We start from the raw sequence: 17806 nt of genomic DNA, 5'->3' as shown, positions 1-17806 counted from the left end.
AATTACAGTTGAGCTTGACCGGCCTCACAGTTGGCTCTGCTGTTTCCCAAAGGAATTCAATGAAAGCAAGTGAGATGAATAAGGGAAACTGAAGCTTGTACTCTGTTATATACATTCAAAAACTTGCCAAGTTTAAAGTCAAATTAAGAGGTGACATTAAACCATAAAAAGTTGGTTGCAAAGGATAGGATAGCAACTAAAATTTACAGCAGAATAAAATGTTAAAGACCCCAAATAAATATCCAAGAGGAATATATGCTCTAAGAAAGCATACTTATTCCAAGGTTATCATAGATTCACAAAAATGTTTCTAGTTAGTCCCCACATAAAAAGTAAAGAGAGATACTTTAACAACCCATATAAGAAATTTTCTTTTTTAATTTAATCAGTTTATTTATTTTATATCCTGACCAGTGCCCTCTCCCTCCTGTACACCCATTTCCTCTCTCTTCTGCTCTGCAACCCCCACAATCCAGTCTGTCTCGGATTCTGTTCAGAAAGGGGCAGGGCTCCCATGAGTATCAATAAAACATGGCCTATCAAGTTTCTGCAATGCCAACATATCCCATTGCATTGAAGCTGGGCAAGACAATCCAGTATGAGGAAAGGTTCCCAAGAGTCAGCCAAAGCTTTAGGGACAGTCCCTTCCCCCATTGTTAGGAATTCCACAAGTAGAGCAAGCTACACAACTGTCACATATATGTAGAGGGCTCAGTTCTGTTCCATGGAGGCTCCCTGGTTGTTAGTTCAGACTCTGTGAGCTCCTCTGAGCCAGGTTAGTTGCTTCTGTGGATTTCCCTGTGATATTCTTGACCCCTCTGCTCTACAATCCTTCTGCTCTTTCTTATGGAGGATTCCCCCATCTTGGGCTAGTGCTTGGCTATGAGTCTCTGCTTCTGTTTCCATTGGTTACTGGATGAATGTTCTGTGATAACATTTGGGGCAATAGAAATCTGATCACAGAAGATGGCCAGTTCAAACTGTGTATCAAGAAATTCTCCTGAGTTGATTAACCCAGACCCAGAAAGATAAACATGATGTGTACTAACGTATAAGTGAATATTAGATGTAAAGTAAAGAACAATCATGCTACAACTTTAGTCTTCTTAGGTTACTGTAAAATTGTTAATAATTTGTCAGATATAATATACTAATTATGAGATTCTGAGAGTCACGGCAGTAGATGAAAAATTAAGATATTCATGAAATTGACATGATACTTCATCCACCAACAAACCACTACACTCATGATAAGAGTTTTTCTGGTTATTTCATTCTCTGCTCTTCACAGTAGCCCAACCACACAGTACCCTAGATCCAATCCTAGGTTAAATAATATTACCTAGTACATAGGTAAAATATAATAACACAAGTCACATGCAAACAGGAGAGTATGGTTTTTGGTATTTTGTGGTAATACCATATTTTAATAACAGAAGATTTCAATAAAATGAATATACATCATTCACATTGTCATAACATTTTAGAAAACTGATCTGTGGGGTCAAAATTTCCCCAATTTCCAAAGCAATTTATTCTCACCTTTAGTCAAAATCAGACTAGATATGAATATATATACTATTTCAGTATATAATATCAGACTAGATATTATATATATACTATTTTCTTACACTGAAGTATCTGCTTCTGAGGTTTTTCCAAAACTACAGGAAGAAAGGAAAAATTTGTACATCTTTATGTTCTAAATATCTGTCAAAGCAAAGATTGTTGAATTTTAAATTGATTTTATAAAAATCAAGAATTATTTTACGTTGTAAGTATGAGAAATTTTCTATGAATATTGATAAATACTCTATCTTCAGGATCTGGCCTTTCACTATAAACAGGTCAGGGGAGACTCTAGAACCTCAGCCAGGTAAGGACAGCAGAGAAGAGTTTCAAGTTAGAAGCATTTTAGCTGTACCGAAATGAAATAGAAGATAAAAATACGGCATCCCACTTACTTAAATGCTTGGTAGAATTTTCTGTATATCATTTGCTAAGTCAAGTGTAGTACATTATTAGCTGTGTTCATCATCAAGAGAAAAAAATAGGTAAGTTTCAAACTGCTACTATGTATAATCTGAAGAAGAAGAATCTAAGACTTGAAGTTGGACTGACAGCTTGCCAAGGACACAAGCTAACATTTTACAGAATTGTCTTCCACACTATGAACTATACTATAAAACTGAAAGGGCATACAGAATCCTGAATGGGACTCTTCCCAGTTTAGTAAATACCTCAAAAGACATGTTTTTAAATATGAAAGGAAAAACTTAAACAAGTACAAATTATCCATGATACAAAAGGGCAACATTTAAGTGTATTTGAAGAAATTCTAGCACAGCCCAGCTTCCATGGCTCCAATTTCATTCAAAGACTTCTGGAAAGTCTTCCAGTGGCTCCACTATCAATAAGTATTTATTTCTTTCCCAAGCTATGTGTAGTGTACACATTGGGCAAAGCTTCTTTTTATGTGCCAGTTTTTCATCTACTCGAGTATCAGGCTGTGGGCAATGACTTTACCTATACCTATCACCATTTCCATATCTGATAGAACTGGAGTAATTCTTCACATCTCATTATATTTTCCTGCCTTAGTAGTATATAAGACATTTCACTTCATAACTTGTCATTCAGAAGAAAGGACATAATCTGCCACACAGTAGGGACACTGGGAAGAGATATCTATCAAGGACTTAGAAAAGTAATGGGAAGAGACACATGGGACGGTTAGTTAGAAAGTCTTAAAGTTGTCTGTAGAAAGCAATAATATACTATCAAGGTAACTTATGAGTCACTTTAAAGTATGTATCCATGTTTCAGTGTCTTTTCCTATTCCTGTGATACAATACATTGACAAAAATAACTTCATGGAGAAAGGGTGTATTTGCCTCAGAGTTTGATGTTATATTCTACTATGATAGGAAAGTCACAGTGGCAGGAGCTTGAGAGAACTGGTCAATTTTTATCTGCAGTCAAGAGCTAGAGATCAAAGAGCATATATTGTTGCTCAACTCACCTTTTCTATTTGTAAAGTCCAAAAACTTAGTGATGGAAATGGTGGTGCTTACCATAGTAAACAGATCTTCAAACTTGGGTGAATGAGATGAAGATAATTTAGCACAGGCATTGCCAGAGGACCATAGCCAGCATGATTTAACATTCCATCAAGTTGGCAACCAGTAGTTATCATTACAATTCCTTATTAACCAATGGAATAAAAGTTCCCAAGAATAATAGCTTGGGAAGCAGAGTTTGATTGGAAAGCATTCTTAGTCTGAAGTTATTAACCTTACCTTTATCTTTACCTCTATCCCAAGGACACAGAAATGTCATACATATACTCCTTCTTTCAGTTCCATGGGATAGATTACATTAGTAGTTTTGAGTCCTGTAGAATTGGGGAGCTACTGAAATCTTGCATTTCATCTCAAATAGATAGGCACCCCAAAAGGCTAAATGAAGCAGCTTCTTTGGTAGAATGAATGTTGCTTGATTCAGTTAGGATTCACAAGAAAGCAGAGCAGAGAGATAATGCAGAGAGAAAGGGAAAATGAGACAATGGCCAGCAAATGAGTATTCAGAACCCTTCTTCGAGTATACTAAAACTACCTAGACATACAGTAGAATTCCTTCTGAGCAAGGCATAGGGGGAAATCATCTGAGAAGCAAGGTCAACAGGGGCATCCTTAAGCAACAAGCAAAAGGATGTTTGCAAAATGATTGCTCCTAGAAAAAAGGTTCCATAGAAATAATGAAAAAATCTAGAATGTTGCCTTTGAGATCTGCCTATCACAAAGGATACTGTTGTATGACAACACTTTTTCTGGGGAGACACAACACACATGTCTACAGACAGGGAGTCTACAATAGATCAAACTATGGACAACACCAAAGTCCAATTTCATGAAACAATGGATTTTGTTGGGTTACTTAAATCAGTATTTATTGGTGAGTGATTACTTACAGAAGCAGAAATGGTTCAAAGACAGCTGTATCAACAAAGCCCATTCCATCACAGGTGACAGTTCAAAAAAGCTGTAAACCTGAAGCACACTTCGCAGGCTGCAGGCAGCTCAGCAGGTTGAAGACTGCCCTTCCCAGTGCCTCAGTTGCTCTAAACATTTTTCAGGTAACTTGATTGGTTTTTATTTCTTCTGTTCAGCTGATCTGGTCTCAGAGTCTTCCTTGCAACTAGACATACCTGAGATCCATTTTGCCATTTTACTTGTTTACTCTGGGAAGGAGGGGCATAGTGAATTTGGTCATATTCAGAGACTTCCAGAAGCTATTTTCAGTTATTTCACTTCCAGCTAAATGAGCCTCTCAGCAGGGTGGAATGCTTCAAAATCGGGGAAAGCTATTATACAACACATGATGCTAAGAAAATCTATTTTCCTTTCATCAACAATTCTCATATTTATCCTTTCTGTGCCACCATGAGGGACCAGAGCAAATAGAATAGATAAGGGGAGTTAAAAAGAATAAACATGTGCTTATTTTGGTAAACAGTAAATGAAGCCAAGGAAGCCACACGGCATATTTACTGCAAGGCTTCTTCTGTACAGCCTCCTGAGTGGTCGGAGAGATAGAGCAAGAGACAGGAAAGAAGCAAAAGGAAGCACTACTTGATAGTTTAAATCTTCACACACACCAAAATTAAAGTACATATCATAGAATTCAGTTCTCTGAGAAATCCTGGGAACTGGAAGTATCAATATGGGCTTTGCAGAAGATACATAAATCATAGGAGTCATAATTTGAAGAGAATTGTGGAACTCTGGATTCTTCCACTCTCTTACTTCCTGTGCATGAGGTGAGCACATGGTTGATCATGCATCTGCTAATACAGTCATCCATTCCCTGCCACCCACCAAATAATTACTTCCAGAGAAATAAATCCAGCAGATACTGGACTGGATCTTGAAGAGCAAAAGTTGAAAATAAACATTTATCTTAATGAAATAGTAACACAAGTTATCCTGTTATAATAACGTTTAGTTGAATAAGGTTCAGAATAGCTTTTATAACTCTTAATTATGCATATTAAGTAAGGGCTAATGGATAAACTGGAAAACATTTATTTTCTGAGATGGGCCCGTGGAGCTGTATACATTTCCAATCACTAAAGAGAAATAATCCTCAGTTCATAAAAATTTACAAATGAAATTTCAGTCTTCTCAAAGGGAGTTTAACCATGGAAACAATCTGCTCTTAAGGATAGGCTGCTTTATCCATGTTTGTAAAAGAACCATTAATAAAGTTCAAATCACACATAAGACCTCACATACTTATAATGGGAGACTTCAACAACCCAGTCTCACCAATAGACAGGAGCATCAGACAGAAAATTAATGAGGAAACAAGGAACTAATAGAAGTTATGACCCAATTGGGTTTAACAGACATCTATAGAACATTCCATCCAAACACAAAATAAGATAACTTCTTCTCAGCAGAACCTTCTGTAAAATCGACCACATACTTAGCAACATAGCAAACCTCAACAGGTACAAAAAAATTCAATAACCACTATATCTTATCAGACCAGCATGCTTTAAAGTTAGAATTCAACAACAACACAAACTGCAGAAAAACTACAAACTCATGGTAATTGAATAATGCCCATTTGCACCATTCCTGGGTTGAGGAAGAAATGAAAAAAGAAATGAAAGATTTCCTAGAATTCAATGAGAATGAGGATACACCATATCCAAATTTATGGGACACTTTGAAAGCAGTGCTAAGAGGAAAGTTCATAGCACTAAATGCCCACATGAAAAAACTGGAGACTAGTCACACTAGAGAACTAACAGCACAACTGAAATTATTTATCCCTGAATAATGCCAATTGGTATATTTCACTACTATCATGTGATGTATGTCCATTTCTACATCTCATTTCAGTTTTACTAAATATCCAAAACTATCTTCATTAGCCTACAAACCTAACAGATTTATCTTTAATATTTATTGTCAAATCTCTCTTTCTATAAACATTTATTATTTTATTTTATTTGTATGTGTGTTTTACCTTCATGTATGTTTCTATACAATATTGTGCAGTGCCCATAGAATCCTAAAAGAGGATTGTATCACTTACAACTATAGTTAAGTCAGTTGGTAGCTGCCTTGTGGGTCTTTTGGAAAAGCACCCAAAACTTTCAACTGCTGAGCCATCTCTTTATCCTTTTCTCAAATCTCCTTAGTCTCTGTTTTCATAGAATTAGTTCCCAGGCTTCTGTGTCCTTTCTGACATGAGAATCTTTTATCACAGAGCACTTATGTCAGTGAGTACATTTCATTTTGAGGCTGTATTTTGTTTTTGCTCAATCTGGTTTAAGTCTCAATCCCTGTCAGGTTGCACTTGAAGTTACTATTTTCTTCAACTCAGGACTCTTGTGCTTGTTGTTGTCTTCAAGGCCTATGAATAAAGACCTATGTGCCAGTAGTGTCCACTGGATGTTGTTTGTCTGAAATTTATAATTAATAGACACTTATTCAAGTGTAATCTGTCACTATGCAAATATTCCAATGTTGGACAAAGTTATTTGTCAATTAATTTATTATTTATTGTAATCTGTTTAGTCCATGGATAATAATGTTATTACAGTTATTTGTTGCAATGCATAATTCATCCCACATCTTATCAGTAGCAAGTATCATAAGCTGTTTCCTATGCTCTCTTGACCAAGACACAATATTCCACGAGAATATTTTAAATTCTGAAATGTTTTTACATTTTTTTGTGTTTTCCCCTTTTCAAAGAAACCAGCCATTCTGTCAAAGAGTTCTAGATATTCATAGATGCTAGTGTTATTTAGATATCAAAGTCCAGGCCAGTGGTGTGCTTAATCCCTGTGGAATGTCAATTCTTCTTGCCTGTTTCAATGGTCATAGGTAATTTTATGAAGTAAATAAAAATCTAGACTACAGTGAACTTAATAGTTACATTCTCTTTCATTGCATCTATTATATGACCCTAAACATAATAAAATGAGAGCAACATTTAGGTAAAGTAATTATTTCATATGCCTAGAGTCTATGTAAAGTTTGGACGGTCAGTGTTATAAAAAAGTATACACATTAACATGTTGTCCAACTATTCAAGACAGACCTTGAGATGGTAGGGCTCAGCAAAATGTCTTTTAGTCATGCACAGAAATCAACCTTTTCTTTTTCCTTATGTACTAAGTGTCTTAGGACTCTGTGTTCTGGGTATTTTTTATGTCAATGGAAAGCTAATAACATTATAGGTGTCCTGATAAAAAGTGGCAGTGGTGTTTTCATTCTCTCACTATATTTCTGAAACATGAGTTAACCAGTTCTTTGGTTTGGATTTCCTAGATTACAGAATTGTGACAAATTTGTATTGTCTAAACAATTCTGTTATTTGTTATAAGAGAGACAGAATATATCACATGAATTCAAACAGAATAAAGATTCATCTTTATACTACTATTTACTTATGTACTGCTTGATGTATTTTTAAGCCCTATGTTAATGATTGCATTTGAAGTTGAAACTTAATCTAAAAACTAAGCTAGCTTTTACTCTTGCCACATTCTAAATCACTCTATGGTGGTACTTTTCTCATATTGTAGGCTGTCATGATGCTCTGAGAACACCCTTAATATTCATATGCTCCTTAACCTATTCTGAATCCATATACTTATTCCCAGGCCATTGTTGGTACTACTCCTTGTATATACAAAGAAAGTATTTGTATCAGGTTTGGGATTTATTTACCTATATGAAGTTTAGTATACATGCAAATATTCCTATCCTCACAGATTAAACCCAACACCAAGAAGTCCTTGTCGTCACTGGGCTTCAGTGCTTGAAGACACTGAAATTGTCTATTCCACTGACCTCCTCCTAGTATTCCTCACCCAGATGGAGCTGACTACCATGGAAAAATGCAGTTAGCTCCAGGTCAGAAAAAAACTATTTAGAAGAGAAAATGGAGAAAAACAAGGGGATTGCCTAAGCAAATAATTAAAAATTAACTCTTTAATGCAATCAAAATAATTCTTCTATGATTTCTTGTTTTATGTTTTTATTGATAAATTAAGTTAATAAAAAAAACAATCACAACAATCAAATCAATGAAAATGAAGATTTGAGAAGATAGTCTAATTCTAGTGCAAATTTTCAAACTCTTCCATTGTTCTCCTTGGGGCTCGGTTTGTTCCTCATCAGGAGGATATTTAATATGGAACTGTCTCTTCTTAGGAATTGCAAGAACACTGCTCAAAAGTGCCCACTCAGTTCTCTGGCATAGGAAATTCAGTTCTACCCTAAGGAGTTTGTATTTAAGTGTTAGACTCTGATATCAGAGATCTTTCTGTCACCAATATTCTTTGAGGATCAACTCAAAAAGATTTCCTTTCTTCATCTCAATTATGCTTTTGTAAGTAGGTGTATGTTCCAGAAACATGTCATTCCTTGTCTTAATAACTAAAAGATGCATTAGAGGGAACACCATGACCCAGAGCACAGGACATTTCACATTTCCATGAGAAGCCTTTTAAGTGCCACATCCCTACACTTACTGCTTACTTTAACTTCCCATCTTTCTTGTAACAAGACTTGCCCTCTGCATCCCAGATTTTCCATCATTCATGAGAGTAGGTTCATGTAGTTTAACTAACATTCTAATGTAAGAAAGAAGAATTTTCCTTGTTTTTTTTTTTCCTTTTTCTGTTTTAAAAGCTTTAATGCTTAGGATTCTCTTTTGGGACAGATAACAATTTCATCCAAGTTGCAATTCTAGTAAACAGATTATCAATTCCTTTTCATTCAGATCTTAAAGACATGCACTTCTTTATCAGTGTAATAAACTTCAAATTCAAAGGCAAATAAAATTGTTATTTTAAAGAAATTGGTAAAACTTCAGTTATTGTTTAATATAGCTTCTTTGTCAGTTGATAATTACTTTCAATCTAAAAAATTGTGTGGGAAAAATGAGAACATAAAAGCCAGGGGAACAGAGTCATTGAGTAGAGAAATAAACACAAAGTTAATGTGATAGACAAATGATGAGAGGCAGCAGCTGTGGTGGAAAACAATGCATGAATCCTCAGGTAAGTCATGTCTTCTGCACCTCCTTCACTGAGAACCACGAATCTGTTTTGTTGTGAAAGCAATTGCTGTTAGTCTACTTACTACTTGGCTTTACACTTAATGATTAACTTTAGGGATAAGAACCATGTCATCTTTTTCTCCATGTGACTGCCTCAACATTTAACAGGTCCATTGGCACTGTCAAGCCAACACACAGATCTGCTGAGCCTTATGAGCTGTGGTTTGCAATCTTAGAAATATGTGAAACCAAGCAAAATGCCATAGGACCAGGTCTTCAAAGCAATATCTGTATTTATTATAACACACTAAAATTTCATATTAACAGAATGAAAGAACTATTTTCCCTTTTCTTACTCACTCTCCTTTTCTCCTATGTGAAGACAAATAAATATATTTAATAAAATCCAAAATATTAAAAGTACTGTTTCCTTAGAATCTCAAGGCCAAACTGTGTAAGAAGCAACCTAGAGTGTTTCAGGAGTGTTGGTGCATATTTCACCCAGTGACAGTTTTAGTGATATAAAAATTCTTTCTGACCAGTAAGTGAATATATTTTATGCCTGGGTATCTATTCTTAAATGAGTAAGATTCTTACTGCTTTCAGTTATAGTTATAGCTATCAAAGTCATTGGTAAAATTTTCACCTTTACAATGAGCAAAACCCTATAAATCCAGAGTTAACTGAATTTATTAAGATGGAACATTCACAAATACTTCTCCACTTTAAAAATACATGGAGCTTTTTAAAAGATAGCAAGTCCCAGGTCTCCACCTGCAATCATTGTGTGTAATTCTTTACACTCTGATGTTATATTCTTTTTTCTCCATCTCTGGCTTTTCTATATATCTCTAGTATTTCTCTATTTCTACCTTGGTGTATACCTATTTCTCTCTATTTCTAATTTTATCTCTATCAGACATTCAATCTCTTTCTCTGTATCTTCATTTCTTTGGATTCTGATGTTAGAGTTCATTTGATTCTTCTTTTGATCTACTCACAAGTAGGCTGCATAGATCCATTTTCTTTTCCCTCCTCTTTGTTCCATCCTTTGTTTCTTCATATAGAATTCTTTTGTTTTCACGGCCCAAATCTTAAAGTCACCTCACAACCACTAAAGGTTCATGATACCATAATTATGACAGTATGGTTGGGATTCTCTGCAGCTGCATGCTTGCTGAATTGAGAAGTACAGTGAAATACCTGGTGCTACTACTTGCTAAATTAAGGGCTGTGCCTAGGCCAGCCCAACAGATGTCCCCAATGGTATGTCAAATACCTGTGGTGCTTTCTTTGTTCATCAGATGGTGATTTAACAAAGAGACTCACATCCGGTCAACATGTATAGAATAAAAGACTATGAAATTTTCAGTGTAAAACTGGACATTTATCACATTCTCCATCCCAAGCCACAAAGATAATCAAGGAAAAGGAGTCAAAAACATCTAAAACCAAAGGAAATGTACATGTGAATTAAAGAGAGCTTGCTTCCTGTCACAGGGCTTTTACACACATAAGTTCACAGCAGTTGTGACTGCATAATAAGACCTGTAAAAGAACAAAGCAGCCAAATGTTGTTTGATGCTTTTGCTCTTTTGGGTCTTTGGCTTTTGGGGGAGCCTGTCATCCAGCTCCCAAATAAATCATACAGGGATTTATTTTTACTTATAAATGCCCAGCCTTAGCTTGTCAAGTTTCTTTCCAGCTTTTCTTATCCTAAATTATGCTGTCTATATTTTCCCTCTGGGCTTTTATCTTTCCCTTCTGTAAATCTTACTTTTACTCTTACTCTGTGGCTGGATGGGTGACTGCATGACTAACCCCTCAAGTCCTTCTCTCCTTGTTCTCTTCCTCCTCCTCCTCATTTCTCTTTCTCTCTACCAGCCAGCCCAGCCTATCCTTGATCTAGCCTTACTATTGGCCATTCAGCTCTTTACTAGACCACCAGATGTTTTAGACAGTCAAAGGGTCACAGCTTCACAAAATTAAACAAATTCAGCATAAAAAAATGTAACACGCCTTAAAATTAATATTCTACCACAGCCAGAACCATCATGGATGGCGGAGTAAATATTGAAGTTCCATCCATAGCCAAGGAGATACTAGCTATTAAATGGCTAGTAGGGAAAGGAGAGTCCACTCTCTTTACATTTTTCTTAAGGTAACAAATAGAAGGTTTTGAATTTTACCTTTATCTCCATGAGAATTCCTTAAACATTTAGACTGAGTCACATTCACCTAGGCATCAACACTGATGGGCCCCAAAGCTCACAAATTGACCTTCAGATGTAGGGATGCAGGAAGTTTCTCAAAACAAAGGCCACTAAAACTGGAGAAAGCAAACACTATTAATAATTAAAGTAGCCAGTGGGCAGGACTTACCTCACTAAAGGAAAAATGCCATGCTTAAAAGCAGGTTGTTCCAGCACAATAGTTTTCTCCTTTCCAAATATTTCTTTTACTGAATTGCTTCAAACTTTACCCTGTGTATCTTCTACATCAGCTGGTATTTTGGTTTATTTATTAAAGCCTCTAAAAAGAACAAAAGACATCTTCAGAAAAATATTTAATGAATTCCCCAGGCTTTTAAAGTTGATTTTGGATTCTTTGTTTTTGTACTTTTATAGGAGAAATTATATTTATGATCATCAATTTTGCATTGGGGCATCACTTTTTTCAGCCCTTTAACTTGTCAACAAATATGTAAGAAAATGTTTAAATACATCTAATGGTAACATGCCTATGAATAAGCTTATATGCATACATACATACACACAGCACATACACAGTATATTTATACATCAACCAATCATAACAGTAGATTTCATTGCCATGACAGGCATTGGACAGAATTAAATATTGAGGAATTCTAATTTGCATTTGGTGAGTTAGTTGTTTTATTATGATTGGAAATAGATTCTTCTCTCATACAATATATCCAAAGCACATTTTTACATCTTTCTGCTCCTCCTAGCTCCCCACTATAAATCTTTCCACCAAGCTGTCTTAGCCCTGCTGCCACGTGGGCACCAAAATAACACAGAGAGATTTCTATTAGGTACAGTGTTGCTGGCCAATGACTAGGATTTCTTATCTGCTAGCTCAGTCTTGATTATCAACCATAATCATTTATCTATATATTTATAAAAATTTATCAAGGATGCCAACCGCATTTAAATGAAAACAAACATTTATAAACAATATTAGGGAATTTGGGCATTGTTCATTCCAAATTGCTTCCTGCTGGTTGTGGGTGATGTCCTTAACATGGTTATCATGATAAAACACAGAAACCTGGCCAGGTCCTTGTCTCAGCTGTTTTACATATTGGATCACCTGGGACACTGTTTCAGGGGGTCTTTCTTCATCAAATAATATTGGTCTTGAAGTAATCCATAGCTTTCCATTTTCTGTGGAAACAAAAGCAAAAACTCCTTTTTAAATTGTTTTAAGCAAAAACTCTTTTCCCAAGTAACCTGTCCTTATATTTAAATTTAGAATTCAAAATATTTTTAAAATGTTTAAGTTGGGTTAATCTAGCAGCACCTATAACCAAATGTATTTTAGAAGCTTTAGTGCTTTCCTCAGCAATCAAACAAAACACAACAATATAGCATATATTATTCACACACTCTGTGTATTTTCCATCTTTATGTGGCTAATTTATTGTTCTATTTATTTACTTCCTTTTTTTTCTTCCTGAGACAGGGTTTCTCTGTGAAATTCTGCCTGCCTCTGCTTCCTTCAGCAAATCCTACCAGTGTGCACAACCACCGCTGGCTTCTCCTTCTTTTAACTGATTCTTTGGGAATTTAACATCATGCACCCTGAGCATACTTATCTCTAGTCTTTCCATATCTGTTTCCAACCTTGTTACCTCTCCAAATTTAAAAAAAAAAAAAAACATTTAAAATACAAGTCCATGTCCAATTTGTATTATCTATATACTTTGTATCACTCCTTTGTAGTGATAATGATGAACCTTTGAGAAAGAGGGTCTTAGAAGGCTTCTTTGACAACTGCTACACCTGCCCCCCCCCCCCCCGCAAAGTAACAACACAAACAAGACACTGCCAAAGAAAATCATTTCTTTCTATTTTTTAAGTGAATTAGAAACAAGATTGTTTTACATGTCAATCCCAGTTCCCTTTCCTTCCCCTCCTCCCCTCCCACCCCCCCTAATTCCCTACCTATCACATACCCTTTCTGTTCCCCAGGGATGGTGAGGCCTTCCATAGGGGGTCTTCAGAGTCTGTCATATCCTTTGGGATAGGGCCTAGGGCCAACCCCATGTGTCTTAGCTCAGGGAGTGTCCCTCTATGTGGAATGGGCTCCCAAAGTCCACATTTATGCTAGGGATAAGTAGTGAACTACTACAGGAGGTCCTCTAGAATTCCAGGGCCTCCTCACTGACACCCAGGTTCTTGTGGTATGGATCAGTCCCATGCTGGTTTCCCAGTTATCAGTCTGGGGACAAAGAGCTCCCCCTGTTCAAGTCAGTTGTTTCTCTGGGTTTCACCAGCCTGGTCTGGATTCATTTGCTCATCGCTCCTCTTTCTCTGCAACTGGATTCCAGTTCAGTTCAGTGATTAGCTATGGGTGTCTGCTTCTACTTCCAAAGGCTGCTGGATGAAGGTTATAGGATGGCATATAACTCAGTCATCAATCTCTAAATTAACTCTGATAAGGATGCTGTTCTTCTTTCATTATATGTAAGAAAAACTAAGGGTTCTAACTTGTGTTTCAAACACAACCATACACACAAAGTCAAACTGAGAGACATACATACACATTCACACTCACATATGTGCATATATGCACACTGCTGGCAGAGATAGGATAAGGAAGGACACAGATTCTTTTACTTTTATCCAAAGTCTTCACTCCCCTTGCCTAGACTATGCTGCCTCTTCATTTCTGGAATTCTAGTTAATTCCAAACATATCCAGTGGAGGAGAAAATGAGGCAATTTGTTGCTTGCCTTCACTAGATTTATAACATAAACACTCAGAGGTTGTGGTTGAATCTCTATGGTGGATAAAACTTCCAGGGGATTTTGCTCCATGATAAATGTGCATTGAGCAAATTACAGTAAAAGGGTGTTTATTTCATGAAACACCTGAGTTTATTTTCTTAATTGAACCACTCTCTTGGCAATATGAGCCCCGAAGAGCCAGTGAATTGACATCATGTGCACTGTGCTGCTTCTCAGAGGCAGCTACAAGCAAGCACAGGAGAGTAAGAAAATATTTAAATGTTTAAAGGAGCACTGTTGGTTCACTGTATCCCTGGTTTCAGCATGCTCAGATACAAACAATTATGGGTCAAGTAGAAGAAAGACACTCTTTCTAGACTGAACGTTCCCAGATATTTTTCCTTGACATTTTTTTAAAATACATGTAGCATTCATCTATTTTCATGTGTTATAAGTAATCTAGAAATGATTTGAAACTATGGGAGATTGTTTTATGGATATTTGCAAACACATAGCCATCTTAAGCAAAATAATTGAGCATCTTAAGGTTTAGATATTTATGGATATCATGGTAATGATTGGCTCAGATAAGGAGAAACAAGTGTAATGTTGAAAACACCAGTCATGAAACTTTGAGTAGAGCTGATAATTTCTGAACACATTAAAAGCAATGGTCTTTTTCTTCTAGCCCTTGTCCACTACAACTTCTGTTTCTAATTTGTATCCACCTTATTGCATGCTTCCATTCTCCTTTCCATCCATCCTTTGTATCATCTCTTCCCCACCATGGTATTTGACATCAGAAAGTTTCTCCTATGAATTTCCTTATCCTTACTTTCATTTTTTGTTGGTTTCCCACATGAATCACCTACACATATCTGTAGATTATGAACTCCACAAGAACAAACAACAAGGCTCTTCTGTTTCTTGTACTAGTGCAGCCAGGAGTCTTACTATCACTTTTTATCTTGAGTAATAATATAGCATGTAAATTCGGATAGTTTCATTTGAAGACTGCCAGGAATTACATGTTAAATGTTTGATTCTGAACTTAGACATTAACTTGGACAATGTGTGATTGGAAATTTTTACTGTAACTCAAAGTGGGACTTCTATTCTTGAAATATAATGCTAGTTCTGAATAATGGGCGATCTGCATCAGATCCTCAAATAGTATCATATTCTAGGATAATGGGATTAGAAACTATCCATGGTGGCATGACTGATAATAAACCTAACCAAAAGCAGGCAAATAACCAGAACATTGAGCTCCAGGGGAGAAATGCCATAGAGATCTTCCACTTTTAGAAATCTTCATCTAGCTTCATGATGTCAAGGTAACACGTGAAATTGTACTGTTTCAAGAAGGATGCTCAGTGATATAAACTGGCACAAGGAGTTATTTGGCCAGGATGTTTGAATTCCATAATGTAATAACCCCCTTCTTCATAATTTTTTTCTTAATAATATCTGGACTCCTACCTATTTGTCTTTATTAAAATAAAACTGTAATATATGATGTAAGGCTTAACAAACAATGAATATTTATAACTCAGTAAAAAATGTACATTTCCAGTTTTGATACTCGTTGGACAGACATTAGAAAACTATATGATTTTGCCAGTACAGAGAAATTTGGAAAACCCAGTCTGCTTCAGAGCCTCCAATTCATGGATAGAGCATTAGCATGTGGACGTATTAAATGAATGGTCTCATGTGCCAAAGCAGTGAGTAGCAGCATTAAGATTTCTTGCCTCAGGCCAGTGCTTTGCTTCATTCATGTGTTTACCTCTGTGGATTTGAGGAGCTTAGGGTGAACAATTTTTCATACATACCAAACTCTGGCCCTCTCTCTAGTTATAAAATGCCATACAGGCCTATGCAGGTTATCTTCTGTAAGGACAGCAAACTTGCTTGCATCTTAGCAGTTTGAACCATATCTACAAATAACCCAGAGGCATATTCTTTGTTGCTTTGTGACCCTGGGAGAGCTTATTTAAATCTCCAAAGACACTACAAAGACAAATAGCTCTGTGCCTCATGGGCTTTCACCATGCAGGAGGCCAGATAAAACAAGTGTATGATGCAGGTTACATTTTAGCAAACAGTGTCTCTGGTGGATTACATTCTGCTGCTTGAAATGAAGGGAAGGAGTAGATTTTTAGATATAAATGTACATTAAGAGATGCAAAGGCTTTCAGTAAACAGAAGTAAGAGGAAAAGGCAAATCATACAACCCAAAGGGCATCAGCCTTGGAAGTGTGTGCACTGGGAGCCTCAGACATGGCATACAAATGTACTCAACATAGTGTTCAAAACAAGGTTCTTTCAAGTTACTCTGTTGTGAGATAAACCATGAAGAGCACTGGCAACTTCATACTTGGTTCTTTTGGAGATAACCACAAACATATTTCTCAGTGCCTCCAAACAATTTCCTAAAGTCATAGGTTGATTTATTACTCTGGATTTCACCTTGCATTAGTGCCCAAGTTACCTTCTGAATCCCATCCAACAGCTAGTATCCTATTGAAAACACCATAGTATTATTAGAATCTCAAAAATGTCAGTAGAATTTCTACACTTAGCTGGATGCCAAGAGTGCAGCAATATCTGCATTCTATTTTATTAGGAATTATTTTTTGATTATTGGTTGTTGATTATTGATTATTTGATTATTCAATTCTCCTTCCTAAACACAGGGTCTGGTAGAGAACTAGGTCTTCAGTAAAGTCATGTGATACTATGGTAGTGTAGAAGAGAGTTGTTGGAATTTAACTCATTGGTCTTTTTAAGGAGTTGGAGATGCTCAGAACAGAAACTTTCCTAATAAATGCTACTTTGCATTAGATGTCTTTCTTCCATAATATATCCAGTGGAGTGTCTGAATCCAGTCTATACTGTTACATACCAGTAGTGCTACGTATGTCTTCCTAGAACTCATTCTGAAACCACAACTGCCCAGTATCTCAGAATGTAACCTGTTTTGGGATTACGGATTCCAAATATAATAATTTTCATGTTAAGATGAGCTGGCTAGCCTAGGTTTTAACTTGATGTATGGAGATAGGTGTACGTACATGTGACCTGAGGCAGAGACTGGATGATGTTTCAGTAAATGCATTTCAAGGAGTGCCCTCAATCACCAGTAGACAAATGGAACCTATGGGAGAGTATGGATCAGATCCTTTCTGATAGATCTCAGAAGAGATTAATGTCACCAATCTGCTCATTTCATATTTCTGGACTGGAATATTATGAGACAGCAAAGGTTTGTTGTTATAAGCGCCACACACCATAAGATGCTGTCTCATGACAGGCACAGAAAACTATTACAATAATATTATGTAATTTTAATTTCTCTATAGTTTATAAAAAATAACTTTTCTAGTTGTAGCTGGGCAGTTTCAGTGTGAATGGCAAGCCTGATGCTTAATACCCTTCAACTCATATAGCACACAGAGTTCACCTCCCTGATTTAGTCTAAGACAGAAAAACTTGGTGGTAAGATAATACCACTCATAACCAGATCTGTTAATACCTGTTCTATAATGTGGTCTATACTGGAAACATCAATTTGAGAACTATCCCACCAACCATGTGTAGCACTGCACCTGTTAACAGAAGACTGTCTATAATTTAAGCATAAATATTTCAATTTACATGAGACTATTAGACATATAGAGTACATAAGGCAAATGGGTTCAGGGTTTATAATGTGTAAGGGACATTTGGCAGGATGGAGAA

General features: G+C 36.2%; 1 long non-coding RNA gene across 10 annotated transcripts in view; it reads left to right on the top strand.

The window, feature by feature from the left end:
* LOC103162863 overlaps positions 1–17806 on the top strand; it is a 60217-nt gene that overhangs the window by 6063 nt on the left and 36348 nt on the right. For 6 of the 10 annotated variants that reach the window (XR_004770214.1, XR_004770215.1, XR_004770220.1 and 3 more), the window contains 2 exons: positions 4025–4135; positions 7796–7937. This is a non-coding gene — a long non-coding RNA (uncharacterized LOC103162863). The remainder of the gene's footprint in view (positions 1–4024; positions 4136–7795; positions 7938–17806) is intronic. The other 4 variants (XR_004770216.1, XR_004770217.1, XR_004770219.1 and 1 more) reach the window with 2 other exon arrangements.

The sequence above is a fragment of the Cricetulus griseus genome, chromosome 5, assembly GCF_003668045.3.
Source record: "Cricetulus griseus strain 17A/GY chromosome 5, alternate assembly CriGri-PICRH-1.0, whole genome shotgun sequence".
Lineage (NCBI taxonomy): Eukaryota > Metazoa > Chordata > Mammalia > Rodentia > Cricetidae > Cricetulus > Cricetulus griseus.
This window is presented reverse-complemented; position numbering and strand designations above follow the sequence as displayed.